This window comes from Lampetra planeri, chromosome 9 (assembly GCF_965212315.1).
Source record: "Lampetra planeri chromosome 9, kcLamPlan1.2.h2, whole genome shotgun sequence".
NCBI classification, from domain to species: Eukaryota; Metazoa; Chordata; class Hyperoartia; order Petromyzontiformes; family Petromyzontidae; genus Lampetra; species Lampetra planeri.
The window spans coordinates 3,621,564-3,640,857 of record NC_136115.1 but is presented as its reverse complement, the minus strand read 5'-3'; the positions used below and the strand labels follow the sequence as shown (position 1 = coordinate 3,640,857).

General features: G+C 48.4%; 1 protein-coding gene and 1 long non-coding RNA gene across 2 annotated transcripts in view; both read right to left on the bottom strand.

Annotated features, from left to right (window-relative positions):
• Positions 1-19,294, bottom strand: part of LOC144720578 (AP2-associated protein kinase 1-like) — a 253,435-nt gene that overhangs the window by 139,605 nt on the left and 94,536 nt on the right. The window lies entirely within an intron of this gene.
• On the bottom strand, positions 1,392-17,818 carry LOC144720573 (uncharacterized). The gene is made up of 3 exons (XR_013585777.1): positions 17,738-17,818; positions 1,938-2,067; positions 1,392-1,808 (listed from the first exon to the last, which is right to left on the bottom strand). It is a non-coding gene; the product is annotated as an uncharacterized LOC144720573 (long non-coding RNA).

Here is a 19,294-nt window from a genome sequence, read left to right as displayed (position 1 = left end):
GCCCCCGTGTGCAGTGCCGGCCTTAATCGGCGCTGCTCGCTAACAGCACTTGCCCCTAGAGTCTCTGTCAAGGCTACATGGGGGAGCTTTGTCTTGTGTGGGTGCGCGTGCGCGCGGAAATGAGAGAGACACGCTTTGTGGATGCTCAAAATCCACGCCACCTAAATCTGGCTTCATTTGAAGATTTTTCTTTCTTTCACTTGAATGACCATGGGAGCCTCCCGTGGTGTTCATGGTCAGCACCCCTGACGACCCCAGGTTAAACAATGCGCAATGACACCTGAAGAACGCGAACGAGTGTGCGCTTTCAACACGTGATCAGCGTGTATCAACATAGTTGATAGCTGACGTCACAATGGCAGCCAGTGGATGGAGTAAGCACACGCGCATTGGGAGGCCTGCCGAGTAGATGGGGGCTAATGTGGGGAGAGGCCTTCATCCAGTCGCGGATAGATCATGTCTGATAAGGGCGTGTGTGTGTGTGTGTGGCCTCCTGAATGAGTCCACATCTGCGCGAAGTGGATATTGCTCCAGACGTTGTCTGTTCTCTATAGCCTCGTGTAGTTCCTGCAGTCCCTTAAGCCTGCAAAAACAAGGCCCGTGAACGTGTTCTCCGGGAATTGAAATAGATCTCATCCGACCCTTCCAGCATTGCAAAGAGCGATTCGCTGGTGAGCGACCCTCTAACATTTCCAATAGTTTACGAAATTTTTCTGTCCGGCCACTCGCAAAGTATTTCTGTAGAACAACAACAAACATTTTAGTGCTCCGAATAAAGTGGAGCGAAGTGGTTTGTTTTAAAGAAGATTTGTAAGACGAAGCTCATTTCTGCGGCCTCTCCGGGGTCACTGATTGTGGAACCGGCGGGCATTTCCTCACCCCTGGGAGTCCCGCAGGATGCATTAGTCAAATATTGTTCAGTCACCGGCGTCGCCTCGTTAATGAATTCCGAGTTCTCAGCCAGCACGAGTTGAGCTGCCGTTGGAGAAAGAGGGGGGGGGGGGGTTGAGGGAAAAGAGGTGGAAGAATGTCATAGCCAGACCTCCGCCGTGCTAACAAATCACAGCCCCGAGCAAATGACATCCTCTGCCCCCACCACCACCATCACCACCACCACCTCCTCCTCTTATTATCCCATCAACTTACTCTGGGCAACCATTAACCCCTTGACTCGGAACGCTCCTTCCTCACCATGCATCCCAAGTGAGTGGAGGCCGCTGCTGCTGCTGCTGATGCTCCGTTTCCCGTTTCGCAGCAGTCGCTAAAACTCAACACACGCCTCGAGTCTTTTAGTTCCCTCCCCCCCCCCACACATAAACACGACCTAAGGAAATGTATCGAGCGTTCGTGGGTTTACACACACGCACCGAAAAAAAAACACCCGAAAAAAATCAATTTGCTGAACTTTATTGCGCGGACATATGGTTCCCCTCGAATCTCTTCGCACACCACCAGTTTCCGTTATTTTAATGTAAATATTTGCGCTCGTGTAGAGTTCTAATGGATAAACAACGCGGACGTGTATTTGTCCCGGGCAATGTAAAGACACGAACTTGTGTGTGTGTGTGTGTGGCGAGATGTTAACTACCTCGCCTGGTATACAGGAGGTCGTGGGTTCGATCCCAACCCTTATGCCTATATATTTGTAAGTTTTTATGATCTCCCCATGATTGCGTGGATTTTTCCCCGTGTCCTGCGATTTTTCCCTCCACATGTAGAATCAATGTGCGTGGAGAATATTTGGCTGTGATAAAATTTCCACATGATCAGCCACTTCATTGGGGCGATCATTTGCGGCCAGGTCGCTTCTAAAAAAAAGAACCAAGAAGATGAACATTACTTCTATTGTAAAAAATACAAATCGTGCCCAAAAAAAAATGCAGAGTACGGCAACAGTGATGCCAAACAGCTTTCAATAGCAAGTGCAAAAAATGTACCCGAGCGCACTTCTTCTTCTTAACAAGGCGCATGCACGCAACACGTGCGCGGCTCGGGCCCACGCACTCTCCCAGCCGCCTTCTACCATCCATCCCGTGCCGCGTCTGTCCTCATCTCGCTCGCCCGGCCCTGACAGAAAACAGAAGGAGGTGGTGCCTTGCCGCGGGGGTTACAGGTCGTCCGTGTGATTTTGGAGCTTGAGCTCTGTTCTGTATTTTGTTTTTGTTCAGTCCCTTTTGTTTCTTGCTTCAAGAGATCCTGGGAAATGGAGAGACAAAGGACTCGCGGAGCATGATGGGTACAAATGCGCATGAGCAAAAGCGTTGTTATGCCTCCGAATATCAATGACAAAAAAAAAAAGTCGAACTGCCTACTTTTTTTTTGCTTTCCAGACCAATATCAACAAGCAGAATTTGTTTTAAGCGCGCAAACTCTGGACCGGTTTTGACCTTCTGGGTTTCATCAGCAGTCAGCCTTGTTAAACGCACGCTCCCGTGTCACCCAATGTTATTGGCAAGATCGCTCTTTATTTCGACCCCTAAGGGAGGGGCACGGCAATCATGGGAACTTCCCGGAGTTACTTTAAAATAATTGTAGAATATGACTCGCCATTGCTTTTGTAACGTTTTTTTAATCAGCAGTGGATGTGCACAGCACATGACGCTTAAGTTGAAAGTCGGCTCCGTGTGGCAGGTGCTGGGTTGGTTTATCGCATCGCCAAACTGCAAGAGATGGTGACGGCTTGCGGGGGAGGCCTTTATCCAGCAGTTGACTGAGCATGAAACATAGACTACTTCCAACCAAACAGAACAAGCTTTCACGGTGTAGTTTCTCACTGAGAAAAAAACCCATATCTGTAACCTCTACCTAAATAAACAAATGAGACGATGAGAGATGCAGGGTCATGTAACCACTTCAGGACTTAAGCGGGCACACTGGGCAACACTCCATCATTACAATATACACACTTTACTTAGAAACGTGGTTTTTTTGTTGTTTGACATGTGTGTAATAATTTCAGAAGAAGGTTAAAAACGTCACACCACCTCGGGTCTGACTGGTTATTGTTTCGTAAAAAGGGCTCGTAAAATGAGGATTTCAATTGTCCAGCGCTCCTCAAACCGCAAAGAAGCGCCAACCGGGGAAGGGACGACACACTCAACACAAAAGCAGTTCTACATTATTAAAAAATGTCAATATAGATGATTTAAAGTGCATGGCTCCAGTGACTTCCTAATATCGGAAGGAAGAGCGTTCCAGACGGCCGCAGAAGCGCATCTGAAAGCGCCGTGCGATGCGGTGACCGCCGTCTCTGTTCGGTGGCCAGCCAAAAAGCCGCTCCTTGGAGGATCAGCGGAGTTCGCGTGATGGTTCATGCAGCAAGGCACTGTGGTTCATGTGTGGCAGCAGCATCATGATGATACTGCTGCTGACGATGATGATCATCAAACAATTAGTAACAGCAGCTGGCTCTTGTACTCGGGTGACGTTTCGCGCCGGTGCTGCTGGTAAGGCTGGTGGCTCGGCAAGGAAACAGGTGATTTGGCCTGTTGCGTGCAGCGCGCGCACGTAACACAGACGCTATTGTGGCGCCAATGAGATGATTAATGAAGGGGAAAGCTCCTTGGGGGAATGTTTGCACCTCGGTGACTTTTTTAGTCGCAGAAAACGATCAATTACGCAAAACTAGAAAGTCAGCGTCTTGTATTTGTGCGGCGACTGTCGATCGACGCCGGATGATTTTGTGAATGTCATGGATTTTTTTTGTAGTTGCATTGGATTTGTTTTGTTGCACCCATTCGCGATACGGTACACGAGGACGCGGCGCACACGGCAACATTGCCTCATGAATGTTGAAGTCACAGCAACATTGCCTCATGAATGTCTAAGTCGAGGCCTACATTGCCTCATGAATGTCTAAGTCAAGGCAACATTGCCTCATGAATGTCTAAGACAAGGCAACATTGCCTCATGGATGTCTAAGACAGGGCAACATTGCCTCATGAATGTCTAAGACAAGGCAACATTGCCTCATGAGTGTCCAAGTCAAGGCAACATTGCCTCATGAATGTCTAAGACAGGGCAACATTGCCTCATGAATCTTGAAGTCAAGGCAACATTGCCTCATGAATATCTAAGTCAAGGCAACATTGCCTCATGAATGTTGAAGTCAAGGCAACATTGCCTCATGAGTGTCCAAGTCAAGGCAACATTGCCTCATGAATGTCTAAGTCAAGGCAACATTGCCTCATGAGTGTCCAAGTCAAGGCAAGATTGCCTCATGAATGTCTAAGACAGGGCAACATTGCCTCATGAATGTTGAAGTCAAGGCAACATTGCCTCATGAATATCTAAGTCAAGGCAACATTGCCTCATGAATGTTGAAGTCAAGGCAACATTGCCTCATGAATGTCTAAGTCAAGGCAACATTGCCTCATGAATGTCTAAGACAGGGCAACATTGCCTCATGAATGTGTAAGTCACGGCAAACATTGCCTCATGAATGTCTAAGTGAAGGCAACATTGCCTCATGAATATCTAAGTCAAGGCAACATTGCCTCATGAATGTTGAAGTCAAGGCAACATTGCCTCATGAATGTCTAAGTCAAGGCAACATTGCCTCATGAATGTCTAAGACAGGGCAACATTGCCTCATGAATGTGTAAGTCACGGCAAACATTGCCTCATGAATGTCTAAGTGAAGGCAACATTGCCTCATGAATGTCTAAGTCACGCAAATCATGGGCTCAGCGGTGATGTGAGTCATGTGTGTTAATGGAATGAATTAATGAGTCGTGTAGCCACTAGAGCATTATCTTTGCGCCCGCACTCAATGGCCCCTATGAGGAATGGCAGCTGAAATCCGTAAAGATTAGACGTGTTAAAACAAAACCCAGGAACAAAAATAAATATTCTCAACATTCTATCTTTTGGAAGTAGTTCTCGGCAAAACGGTTTACCTTTTAAAGGATGTCCACGACTAAAAATAAACAGACGTTATTTTTCACGCGTACTAGTTTAGATAAAATTGTCGTATAGCAATCATAATTTGCAGTTTGTGCCCCTCCGCTGCCGGATGAAGATCTGACCACACCGTGTCAGTTGTGAGATTCGTTTGACCCTACATCACCGCAATAGTCGGTGATGGTTCGTCAGCGTACGTACAATATGTTGAACTTCTTTCGCACCGTACATTAGACATTCATTGCCAAACTCGACTTAGAGATTCATGGCCAATTGGGGCGTTCCTCACCGGCAGATTCTTCTACGATTTGTTGTTATACGAGTTTTTTTTTGTAACCGTGTGTGTTTTTAAAATTCTAACGCACCGATAGCTCGTAAAAAAAACTAATTCGCCGGGTTATTGCGGTGCCACACCACACCACCATGGCCCCGTTATTACAGCGTAAAACACAACGGAACCCCCCACAAGTTTTGTTTATATGCCACCCCCTCCCCTCCCCTCTCATCTCCTGTGTAAAAGCGCAAACGGCGATGACCTAAACGACCTAAATCAAATTTCGAGTTAAAGCTTTCGTGACTGCAGGGACTCATCTTTTTGGTTCTTTCGGTAAAGTCACGTAGAATGGAAATAATAAAATAATACAAATGAAACATGAAATAATTCTCACGACGTTTCGACAGACCTGTTCTTCACCGGAGGACGGCTGCTTGCATTGTGGCCGAAACTTTTGAGAATTATTTTATTATGTTTTATTTTTATTATTTTATTAATTCCATTCTACGTGACTTTACCGAAAGAACCAAGAAGACCTAAATCAAGTGTCGCGGTTTTCACGCGTTCGTTCATCAGCGACGATTGCGTCGTTGTGCGCGCGCGTGTGCGAAGCAGCAGCGGCAGCAGCTTCTGCTGCAGCAAAAATCAGCAGCAGCATGTGTTGCTGCTTCTGCAGTTGCCGCTGCGTGACTTGACCGTCGTTGACGTTGAATCTGGCGACAGCGCTGAAGACGTGAATGGCGGTGGCGGTGCGATGGTGCACGGTGGCGCGTTGATGATACGTCGCATCCTTGACATTAGGCAGTAGCGGTGGGGAATCGGTGTCACGTTTGCGTAAAAAAAAACGTTGAAATTGTTACGGAACAAGCGAGCAGAGCAGTGTGCGGCGCGTCTCTTTGAATTTTTTGTGCCACTCGCGAAACATTTAAACAAAAACGAAGGGCCTTCCTTCCTGCGACCACTTAACAATAAACAACAATACGTGGAATGTATTCATATTATATCCCTGCGGTTTAATGAATGCTCCTCAACTTGAGCACTGAAACGATTGGGCAAGATTATTCAATCTCCCCCCCCCCCCAACCCCGGCCTCCTGTCAAGCCAGCAGTATGAATGGTGACACGATCGGCAGTTAGCGCGTGGTGGGGTACAGTGTGAGTACTGCCACCGCCTTCCAAGATGTCTGGCCAGAGTGAAAGAGTAGGCCAAGCCACTACAGCACTCAGATTGTTGATGTTGTTGCTTGGCTCTCCAACACACAGGTGTGCTGTACTAGTGACAAAATTCCACGTTCTGTTGACGTGACAGCCCTTACTAGTTGGCTGTGTCGGGTGGTGGCGGGTTTTAACGACACATTTATAAATTCATGTGATCCAACCAAAAAAACACGAATACATTCCGTGTTTTTCTTCATCGTAAGTAAATAAATAAATACACCACCGAGTAAAATTGCCCCGTTAAAATGTGGTTTGAATTGCCGTCATAATAATATGTACGAGTGAAAGCCACCCCTCTCCTTCCCCGCGCCAAATTAGCAGCTGGAGAAACACATGGCACTGCAATTGAAGTGTGATAAGGTTATCTTGGTTTGAAAAGCTTCACTTTTTACCCTTTTGATATTTTGCAACGCGGGAGGTGTGGGGGCGTGGGGGGGGGGGGTCCCCAATGATCTCTAAGATTAGACAATCCCAAATGATCCCTAAGATTTAGACAATCCAGGGCTGTGCCCTCGACTGAGTTCCGAGGGTCGCGTGGTGTCGCCCAGCGAGCGGCGCGACATGCGGGCCCGTGCGACTCGGGTCTGTCAGCGTCGCAACAAACTCATCATCTTCTTGGTTCTTTCGGTAAAGTCACGTAGAAGGGAAGTAATAAAAGAATAAAAATAAAACATAATAAAATAATTCTCACGACGTTTCGGCCACAACGCAAGCAGCCGTCCTTAGGTGAAGACCAGGTCTGTCGGGGAGACAGCGTCTGAATTAATTTCAGACGCTGTATTCAGACGCTGTCTCCTCGACAGACCTGGTCTTCACCTGAGGACGGCTGCTTGCGTTGTGGCCGAAACGTCGTGAGAATTATTTTGATTATTTTATTATTTTCCTTCTACGTGACTTTACCGAAAGAACCAAGAAGATGAATCCCTGCAGTCACGAAAGCTTTAAATCGAAAAATAAAATCTTCATCATCCCCCCCCTCCTCCTCCGCCCTGTTTGTCTCTCTCATCGTTTAACACCACCCGCCTGGGCGAGGTTATCGATTGCGTGATCGCGGAGGCGAAAACGCCGTAATTGGACCGTGCTTTTTTTTTCACAGATTTTGAGCAACGTGGTTTTAAATCTTCATAATCTACGGAGCTTACGCAAGTCTCGCTCGCGTATCTTTTTTTTTCTGCAATTCGCACGTTCCGGCCTCCATTCATTCGAACGTTTTTGGTTCATTGACATTCCCTTGACAGCGTGTAGGGCTTCCAACACCCCCCCCCCGCACACACCTCCACCCAGGCCCCGGTCGCGCTCGCAGCGCCTCTCGCAGCAGGGTTGCTGTAGCGGCGTCGGCGAGCCGAGGAAATGAAACGTGGCAGGGGGAAACTGGCGAAGCAAAGAGTAAAATGTCCGTGGTATTTGCACTGTGCGCCCCAGGCCATTACCAACACCACCAACCCAACCCCCCCACCGCTTCATGTGTTGGTGCAGATCTGGGCACTGCCATTGTTGCCTCCTTATGGCACTTAACAACAACAACAACAAAACAACCCGCTCGAACGTGCTCCAGGTGTTTCAGTGGGGGGGTTTGGCGGGGGCCAGTTGGGCCACAGAGCATTTGGGTTAATCTCGCTCGGAGTCCTGCACTGGAGCGGCATTTCCTGCGAGCGTAAAGTGTCGCGGCTTTTCAACCCGCGCTGAGAGGTTGCGAAGCCTAATTTGCAAATTATTGTACACAAGCCGAATTGTCTTTCGTGGAATATTTTGAAACTGCCATCTTCACCCCCGGGGGAGGGGGGGGGGTTCCATAATTCAATTTTAATTAAGTGGGGAAATTATATAATTGCACGCGATGCCTAGACATACATTAATGAGGAAGTAGATTTTAATTGCAGTGATTTTCTTAAGGCTATTAACCAGATAATATTACTCTGCGGTTTATTTATTGAGTGTCTCGGCCAATGAGTTTTCCCATTTTAGGAAGGCTTTGTAGCCCTGGTCACAAACAAATGTCTGTTTTTGTTTGGGAAGGGAATGTGTCAATGCACATGAGCACATTCGGACGTGATGGATAGACAGTGGCCAAATGTTTCCAAGTGTCCCTGATTGATGAATAGCGCTTGCATCTCGTTTACTTATACACTCAAGGCTAGAGTTCAGCGTACGAGTAAAGATGCTCTTACTAAGCGGGCGAACGTGGCGAGATGTTAACTACCTCGCCTGGTATACAGGAGGTCGTGGGTTAGTTCCTACCCTGACGCCTGCTGTATATTTGGATTTTTTTTACCGGGGTTTTCCCTCGACATTTAGAATCAAAATGCGTTTTGTAGTGTTTGGCTGCTATACATTTCCACATGATAAGGCCACTTCGTTGACTTAACAATTGTGGCCAGATCGCAGTGGGATCTCGCCTGGTAAAATAAAATAAAAATGTTTACTTTTAGTGTCAAATATGGATGTTGTACATGTGTTTGATTCTGCCTGGCAAATATTATCAGCATTGCAGGAGCTCTCTGCACATATTATTTACCATATTGCACCATACGTGCCGATTTCAGCATACTGGGCAGCGTTTAAATTCCATTCCATGTCGAACCTGAAGGCAGCGCATGGAACTAGTTAAAAACAAATTCCTCTTAATAAATTGTACAAACACAAAATATTACACAAACTATGCACTGTTTTTTTTTAAATACGCACATTTTGATAAGTGAAAAAAAAAACTGGCAAAGCTTTCTTAATTTTCATTTATGGCTTTGCTTTTAAGTACAGTGCCGCTATTGTATGCGGCACTGAAGTAAGTTTGGCAGACAAGAAGTGGCTTTGTGCGGTTTACTGTGTTTGTCAAGAGGTAAGTTTCCATTGCTTTCAATCGTTCGCCCCCTTTACGGCACTCGGTGGCATTTGCAGGCTGCTCATGAAAGTCGTCGGGGTTTTTTTTTCCCTCCTCCGTGTTAAAATCAAATGATTGACCCCCACCATTCCCCGCCCCCCCCCCCCCCCAACTTTACTGCCAAGCTTTTACTTTCAAAAACTATACTTGACGTCGCAGCTAAAACCGATGTGGTGGTTCACCTCCCTCCCCTCCCAAAAAATCTGACATTTCACCCAACATTTACGTGAAAGCGTTTCTTCCCGACCACTTGTTAAATGACGTTCGCTCTAAACGCTCACGTTCGCGGTTTGACTGCTCCGACAATAACGACGTCGCTAATTTTGCTACTGCTGCGCTTTTAAATTTAGTAATTCCTCCAACGCCAACGTTTATTTTGGCTGGTCTTGTTTATTTGTCAAAATGATTGTCTCACCGCCAAACGAGGAGGTAATGGTGTTTTCCACCCTCCCCCTCCCTCCCCCGCTCTCTCGTGAAGATATTTGTGCGAACGGCGAGAGAAATCATAACGTCTCCTAACACGAAACACCAGTGCCCCCTTTAACACGTTTCCTTTACGGGGTCATTTTATCCACCTCTGACCACATTTCCACGAAGCCAACTCAAATAAACACCTTTCCAGTAGCCTAACGAGCCTAGGGGCAGGGGGTGCCTTGCCCCCCCCCCCTCTCACCCTGGTGGCCAGAGTTACGAGTTGGGGGGGGGGGCCCTTGACAACCACCACGAGAGAAGTTTTCAACAACGGTGTAAAAGAACAAAAACGAATTTAAAATGCGGTTTAAATCTAATTGAATGAAGATGCTCTCATTTGCTTTCCACTTTTAATTTTAATTTAATTAGAACACGAGCGTAATATTCCACCAAAGAGGTGAGACGGAGCTGTAGTGGCTTGCGAAGACGCAGCGGCCACTTACAGCGTTAAATGTTCGAGACCGTGAGCTGAACGATGTGCTTAGGCAAGAGGAGACGCGAAACAAAACAGCCTCGAGGTGCGACCGTGCGAGACACATCAACCAGTGCGGCCACCACCTGAACAATTGCCGCATCCCCTGAGCTGGTAATGGAGCTACTACGTCACTGATAATGTAGTCACTACACCACTGATAATGTAGTTACTACGTCACTGATAATGTAGTCACTACGCCACTCGCACTGCGGAGGACAAACTCCACACGCGGTGCTGTTTTGCGCTCCCACTAACGCCTCTCTCTCGTGCGCTCAGCAACAGAAGCACTCAATGTTGCACGTGCACACGTAGTGCTGCTATACTCGACGTTATTATTTAATATCGGATCGTAACCATAACATTTTTACCCCCCACCACCGTTTAAAGGTTTTGAAATAGTTTGAAATACGCTGCCAAGATGAAAAGTTTGAGACGCCACCCTCCGCACCTTTCCTTTTGAAGGGATTTGCGGTATTCTCTGCATCATAAGATGCTTCAGAGAGTGGTGAAGTTAATCCAATCTGCTGGTTACTCACAAAGGCGAACATCTCCCATGAGGCTTTCACCTGTCGGCCTGCAGCTACGAAGGCCGACACGGCACGGGACACGATGGGAGTGGGTGACCAGCACCTAGCCGCGACTCCCTTTGTATCTCCTAACGGGGATACTTACACACCACACCAGGTACTCATTTGAGGCTAAGTCGACCTAGGGCAGGGGTCGGCAACCTGCGGCTCCGGAGCCGCATGCGGCTCTTTTGAACCTTGACCGTGGCTCCGGGGCGGATGCTAGCGAGGGGAGGAGGCGCACTGTGACACCTGCTCTGGCGTTGCCGCTGCTGACAGGTCGCCGCTCCGCTCCACACTGCCCGCCCGGTGACAGGCAATAACGTTGCCGTTGCTTTGTCACATGTTTGGAAGAAGTAAAAACCTTCCTGGGCAGCAAAGAGCTCACCTTTGCTGAGCTGGAACAGCCAGAGTGGCTGGAAAAATTACATTTTATGGTAGACATGACAGCACATCTAAACACGCTAAATACAACCCTTCAGGGGAAAGGAGGCACAGCCCTGCACATGCTGGAGGAGGTTTTGGCATTCGAGCGCAAGTTGACAGTGTTTGTCAAAGATTTACAGAGAGGTACACTGTCTCACTTTCCCTCTTTGAGAGAGTTCAAACAAAGTCATGATACGATAAATTTGGAATATTTCAAGTCTGCAATCACCACAATGCAAAGTTCGTTTGGGAAACGATTCTGTGAGTTCAGAGAGGAAAAAACGACATTATCCTTCCCTGTCACTCCCCTGGCGATCGATCCATCCCTATTGAATATGACTGCATTTGCAGGTGTAAGTCAACCTGATCTTGAGATGGAACTGGCCGATATAGCCGACAAAGATATATGGGTGTCCAAGTTCAAATGCTTGACCGCTACTCTTGAGGATGTTGCCCGTCAGAAGGCCATTCTGGCTCAGAATCATAAATGGAGTGATATTGAAAACCTTCCCAAACAGGACAAACTTGTATTCGAAACATGGAATGCCATCTCCAACACTTATATAAACATGAAAAAGTATGCATTTGGAGTCCTGTCGATCTTCGGCTCCACATATGTATGTGAGCAGGTCTTCTCCAACATGAACTATATTAAAAACAAACATCGATCACGCCTCACAGATGACAGCTTGCAAGCCTGTGTGAAAATGAAGGTGACGTCTTACAGCCCTGATGTGCAGACACTGTGCACTGAGGTTCAGGAGCAAAAATCCCATTAACCAGGTAATTTAGCTATTAATTTGCAAAAATATATTTTACATTGTTAAGTGAAAAAGTCCTTTTTTTATTCAGATTGACAGCTGACTGCATGATCCTGTATATAGCAATAAGGTAAGAAACAATATATGCAGTGTTATATTTGTTTTAATAGTTGCAATGGTTTTGCGGCTCCCAGTTTATTTTTTCCTTCGGAAACGGGTCCAAGTGGCTCTTTATGTCTTAAAGGTTGCAGACCCCTGACCTAGGGGATGGGCGCGCGACGCGTTCAGATAATCCGTCAATGGTGTTGGTGGCCGTGAGCGAGAATCTAACCCGGATCGCCGGATTCGCAGTGCGGCACGCTAACCGCTGCACCACCGCTCCCCACTGACACACGCACGCATAACAGTCTTGTGAGATCCACCCCCCCCCCACCCCCCCCCCCCCCCCCCCAAAGGTTACTTTAAAATCCAGGTGGAAAAGTGCGTCATATAATCTGAAAAATATGGTACATCTCATCATTATCCACTGCCGGATGAAGGCCTCCCACAATCCAGCGATGTGGTGGTAATCCACCTTGCACACGATCCGATTTCATCGCTTCATCTCCTCCATGAACATCTGGCCCCTCCTGCGAAATTGAGGCCGTGTGTTTGTTACCGTGTGTTTGTTACCGTCTGCTTCGCTACACGCGCCCTGCCAAGACGGCAGGGCGTGCGGTCGTAGCGGAGTCGATGAGGTTGATTGCGGCTGTGTTCGTCGGTCATTGCCAACGGCAACAGTTAGAGAGAGAGAAAAAAAAATGATATTTGGTGAAAAGGAAAGTCGTGCTTCACAATGTCCAACTGTTCCACGATCCAGAGGTGTGGACTCGAGTCATGTGACTTGGACTCGAGTCAGACTCGAGTCATGAATTTGATGACTTGCGACTCGACTTGGACTTGCATAACAATGACTTTGTCCCACCTATGAGATGTGGACTCGAGTCATGTGACTTGGACTCGAGTCAGACTCGAGTCATGAATTTGATGACTTGCGACTCGACTTGGACTTGCATAACAATGACTTTGTCCCACCTATGAGATGTGGACTCGAGTCATGTGACTTGGACTCGAGTCAGACTCGAGTCATGAATTTGATGACTTGCGACTCGACTTGGACTTGCATAACAATGACTTTGTCCCACCTATGAGATGTGGACTCGAGTCATGTGACTTGGACTCGAGTCAGACTCGAGTCATGAATTTGATGACTTGCGACTCGACTTGGACTTGCATAACAATGACTTTGTCCCACCTATGAGATGTGGACTCGAGTCATGTGACTTGGACTCGAGTCAGACTCGAGTCATGAATTTGATGACTTGCGACTCGACTTGGACTTGCATAACAATGACTTTGTCCCACCTCTGCCACGATCCCTGGGATGTTGGCAAGAGTCGCCGCGTGTAAGAAATAAAAATTATAGTTGAAAAAAAAAGTTTCCCCCTAACCAAAGTCTGCGCACATTTCGGCTGGTTTTTTTTTTCGTTTCATGCTGCGTTGGTTTAAAAGACCGCAGTGCGTTTTTCACTTGGCTCGGAGTGACTGAAGGAGACGACTTGGAGCGAAGAATAAACAAAGCACAATGTTAATCGGTAGCACAAACAAGTGCTAAATACCGCCACAAATTACGGTGAGAGATGCCGTATGGTGTAACGTCATCTGGGTCACTCGGGAACAATGGAGGGCCTTAATCCGCAATGCGAGAATTACATCCTAAACATGTGCACACATGTTTAGAATACAATGCCCCATACATTATACGAGTGTGTGCGTGTGCTCGGCGCTTGTGCGCGCGTGCGCGTATGAAGTTGCTTCGCAGAGTAATAGACTTCGTATCGGCACATTTAGTCGGCAGTAAAATCGCTGCTGTGTGGGACTTCGTGGTTGTGCTGTGTGTGTAATGTAGGGTTATACTGGTAGGAACCTCCAGGTTACACAGGGGATTATTGTGTCCGTCCGTCCGTCGTGCAGGGAGGGGCTGGGTGAGGAAGGAGGGTCTGGGTGGGGAGTGGATGGTGGGGAGGGGCTGGGTGGGGAGGATGGGGCTGGGTGGGGAGGGGCTGGGTGGGGAGGGTGGGGAGGGGCTGGGTGGGGAGGGTGGGCCTGGGTGGGAGGTGGGAGGGGTGGGGCTGGGTGGGGAGGGGCTGGGTGGGGAGGGTGGGGAGGGGCTGGGTGGGGCTGGGTGGGGATGGTGGGGAGGGGCTGGGTGGGGAGAGTGGGGAGGGTAGGCCTGGGTGGGAGGGGTGGGGCTGGGTGAGGAGGGGCTGGTCACCCCGTGGTGCCCTTATAAAACTCAACGTGTAACCTACTCACGCCGGCTTGTGCCCGACCTTACAGTCGGGCATATATGCGGAATACACCACGCCGCCGTTGACCTTGGCCATTGACCGAGCAACCCAACGTTCCTACCAGCTCCCTCCGCAGGAATGTGTTCTACCACGAGGGGAGCGGTAGTGTAGCGGTCAGCGCGCTGTGGTATGAACCTCGCAACCCGAGTTAGATTCCCGCTCACGGTCACCAACACCCAGTGACGATTATCTGAACCGGTCCTGGGCCTCCCCTAGGTCGCCACAGCCTCAAATGAGTACCTGATGCGGTGTGTAAGGATCACCACTGGGGAAACAAAGGCGGCCGAGTGTGGTGTTGGCCACCCACGCCCTCGTGTGCCGTGGCGGCCTTCATAGGTGCTCGCTAACAGCACTCAATCGTCATGTCCCACGACTAGCTGCACGTGCTTGCGAAAGCTTCAGGAAATTAAGTTGAGCAGCTCCCAGAGCACATGAAGCGGCTCCCGTCGGCGTGGTGGCGAAACGCGCGCGGTGCAACCACGGGACAAAAAAGAACCTTGGTAAACTACATCGCCGTTTGGCCAACAATAAAATGAAAATAAACGTAACATTTGCTATCGTACTAAGAAAGCTTGGGGGGGGGGGGGAGGGGGGGGCTGCTGTTTCTTACGCAAATCCCAATGCGCGCGAACTCATAAATCATCCTCCTGGCTGAACAAGACGGCGCTGTCAGAGCCAGGTGGCACCCGTGGCATGCCCCCTGCACCCCTATTTAGGAAGAGCCACTACCTAATACTCTGCAATGGTCTTTCATGAGTTCCCCCCCCCCCTCCCATTTATACGTTTGGAAAGGAAGTTGTTTTGGAAACATGTAAAGTGCTGCAGACTTTGAATTCGCTCTTTTGATTTGGGCTTCGCGGGTGCAAAGTTCACTGGCCGGGTACGAGCGCGGATATTTTTTAAGAACCCGCAGTGAAATGTCGGACCCGTTGGCGTTAGCTGCGTCTCCGCACGATGATTTTTCCACCCACACCCCCCCCCCCCCCATAAAACATCACTGAGCCCACCGCGGCGAATGACGCAGGTTTTGTGGCCTGGATATTTAAAAAAATTAATCCGCGAGAGATACAATTGCCAATAAACAAACAGGCAAGACCAGCATATAATAATAATATATCACGACGTTTCGATCGCAACACAAGCGGTTTATTATATTTTTATGTTTCTACCTACGTGACTTTTACCGAAATAACCAAAGAGTATGGATTCCTGCAGTCACGAAAGCTTCAAATCAAGATTAGGCAGCATACATAATGTAAGCGAGCTTCGCGATGAAATTGGGGAACAAAGGAATACGATGGCAATCCTCTGAGTTTTGTATCGTTTTGAAGTTGAAAAGACATGATACTATGATTATGCGTGGTTCGTTTTCTATTCACGCCACAAATCACCGACTCGTTTTTTTTCTACCTTCACTCAATTCTCACGCTGGCAATTACATACATTTAGAGAGAATTTGATGAAGTGACATTCGCAGACTGCTGTAAATATGCGCTCGCCACCCGAGGTCGCACAGTGATTCGAGCCACTGGGTTGTGGACACTGCACTGCGAAACCAAAACACATTCCTGCGGAGGGAGCTGGTAGGAACGTTGGGCTGCTCGGTCAATGGCCAGGGTCAACGGCGGCGTGGTGTATTCCGCAAATATGGCCGACTTGTGAGCGCGGGCACAAGCCGGCGTGAGTAGGTTAAACATTGAGTTTTATAAGGGCACCACGGGGTGACCAGCCGCTCCCCACCCAACCCCACCCCTCCAACCCCCTACCCAGCCCCACCCTCCCCACCCAGCCCCTCCCCACCCAGCCCCTCCCCACCCTCCCCACCCAGCACCTCCCCACCCTCCCCTCTCCACCCAGCCCCACCCCTCCCATTTTTGGATGCACGACGGACAGACGGACGGACGCAATAATCCCCTGTGGGCTGGTGTAACCAGGAGGTTCCTACCAGTATTATCCGAGTTGAATTCCTGGCGATGGCTAACACCAGTGGTAGGTGACATCGGAAATGACCATGAGCATTCCCTCGGTAAATTCGGCCTTAAATGAGTACCTGGTGAGATGGGATACACCAGAACTTGTTCCGGGCCACACCAGCGTGCATTGTGCAAGCCTTAATAGGTGCTCGCTAAAAGCACTTGCCCCTAGTGTCTGTAAGGCTACATAGTGAGTCTTTGTCAGTGTACTGTCGATCACGTCCATTTATAATTATCCACCAGAGTCATTTCCAAATAAAAATAGAATGAATCCATATGTGTAGATATGCGGAATGGATGACTAACCCTGTGATTTAGAGCGTGAAGACAGAGTACATGTTATCTCGCTCTGGTTCACGTATTGACCAGGTTCAGTGAATGTATGAACTTCTTTTGCGCCGTACGTAGCCAACCGTGCTAATCGGAAGTGCAGGAGAAGGACACCAAACTAAACACAAAAAGCAGTTCTAAAAAAATTAACCCGTAAAAACAAAGTTTTTCACTATAAATCCTTTATATGCGTGGCGCCTAGAGTCCTCTCGTCCTCTGGCTCGAGATGGCTGCCACCTATGGGTCAGATGATTGCATGCCAGCATTAAGCAATTGGTAATTAAATATAATATTTTTGTCCTAAAAAGTGTAAAATTTTGGAATTTTTTTTCACGAACATTAATTGTCACGCACAACGAGTCTGTGTGGAAAATGTCAGCTCGATTGCATCACGGGAAGTGGGTTAAAAAACGACCGAAAGATTTGCAAGGTCGTAAGCAAGCAAGCAAGCGCGCAAGTGAACTTAATATAAACGATTTAAAAAATTAGTTTTCAATCTAGATTTAGCTCCAGTGGCTTTCTGTTATTGGAAGGAAGAGCATTCCAGACGGCCGCAGAAGCGCATCTGAAAGCGCGCGATGCCCATTGTCCAGCCAGAAGCTGGTGCGAGGATGACCGGAGTTTGCATGATGGTTTATGCTGCTCAGTGACAACTCCCTTCCATAAACATTGGCAGCTACACCCTGGAAGCTGTTCAGGACTTCTCCTACTTGGGGTCCACCATCACCTGAAATTCATCCCTTGTCACAGAGATTGACAAGCGCATTGGGAAGTTGTCTACAGCTATGTTCAGGTTGGCGAAAAGAGCGTGGGAGAACAAATCCCTACCGCTCGACACCAAAGTCCTTAGCACCCTCCTCGATGGGTCCGAGTCCTGGGCAACATACGCCCATCAAGAACATCGACTAAACACATTCCACCTCCGATATCTCAGGCGCATCCTCGGTAGCAGATGGCAAGACCGCATTCCCAACACCTCAGTCCTCAACATGGCCAACATTCCCAGCGTGTACTCTCTACTCAGTCACAGACGCCTGAGATGGCTTGGGACACGTGCGCAGGATGGCAGAATACCCGAGGATGTCTTGTACGGCGAGCTGGCATCAGGCACGCGGGCCACTGGTCGCCCAGTCCTCCTTCGCTTCAAACATGTCTGCGAACGGGACACGAAGAGCTGCTGTGAATAGAGGCCTCGGGGAGAGGCGAGGAGAAAAGAAACACCTGCTTGGCAGACCAAGAGAGAGCGACGTCAAGAAAAAGCAACGAACACCTCTGGAGCTGATACTTGTTTTTTTACCCTTCTATCTGGCAACAAAACTGACACCTTTTTACAAGGAGTCATGTTTGCATAGACCGCAATACCTGCAGTCATAGTGTGCCTTTTGGCGCCATCTGGTCCAACCCATGTGAGACTAGGCTCTAAGGAAAGCTGTCTCGGGTGTGGACCAATCAACTTCAAGGACAGTGCACATTATCAGAGTTATGTTTTTTGTTTGCATTATGACTGCAGGTATTGCGGTCTATGCAAACATGACTCCTTGTAAAAAGGTGTCAGTTTTGTTGCCAGATATAAGGGTAAAAAACCAATTATCATATTTTTACTAGCAAATGAGGTTTCCATAATCGTGGTGATACTTATCACGTATTAACGCCTCAATTTCATATTGTCTCGATCTCCATTCGTTAGGGTAGGGCAGTGGGACAGTGGTTAGCGCACTGCGCTATTAACCTAGTGACCTGCGGTTCACTTTCCGGCCACGGCTAACATCAGTGGCAAGTGATCTCTGAAGCAACCTTTCAATCATGGGGGTTGTTTGACCGCATTTGGCCGCTCTGGTCAGCGCGGGTTGGTGAAGGTTGGAGGGGGGGGGGAGCTCCAGGAATGGTTAATAAATCACTCGCCACTGATGTTAGACGTGACTGGGAACTGAACTCGGGTCACCGGGTTCATAGGGCAGTGTTCAAACCACGACGCCACCGCTCCACACACAGTCCATAGGGAGAGAAAAACGATCTCTAACATCAACGACTACATTGTCACCCATAATTTAATGTTTTACGTACAGAACCCATTCTGGATGTAAACATTCATTGGTATTTGCACTCGGTAATAATTTGAACACAATTTTAACCATTTGCATCACCTGATGTTCATTTAAATTTCTGCCACGCACGTGTTTCTGTGATCGTCCATTTAGTCTCCATGAGATACGGTCAGGCTATACTAAGCCTATTTTGTTAACGTAGTATATTTTGCGAGCATTTTAATTACAAGGCCAAATTGACAATGCAATATGAGTATACACCAAAAACAATACAAACGCCCCAGTGGCTGGCAACGCGCGGGTGAGTGGCAGCTTCTCATTGAGAGGCGATCTGACGAGACGAGGCGCTTGAAAGTCTCCCGTGGCAAAGTCCCGCAACCCAGGGGTCCCCTACCCCCGTGCCTGGTCCGTGTCCTGTTAGGAACCGGGCCGCACAGCAGCAGGAGGTGAGAGCGGTGAGTCCGCGCGTGGAACCCGCCCCCATTATTGTATCATTTACCCCTAGTAGCCAAAATGAGTAAAAAAAACAACCGTCGCTGGAGAGCTTCTTTGAATGAAAAGGGGGAAAGGCCCCCCCCGGTCCGTG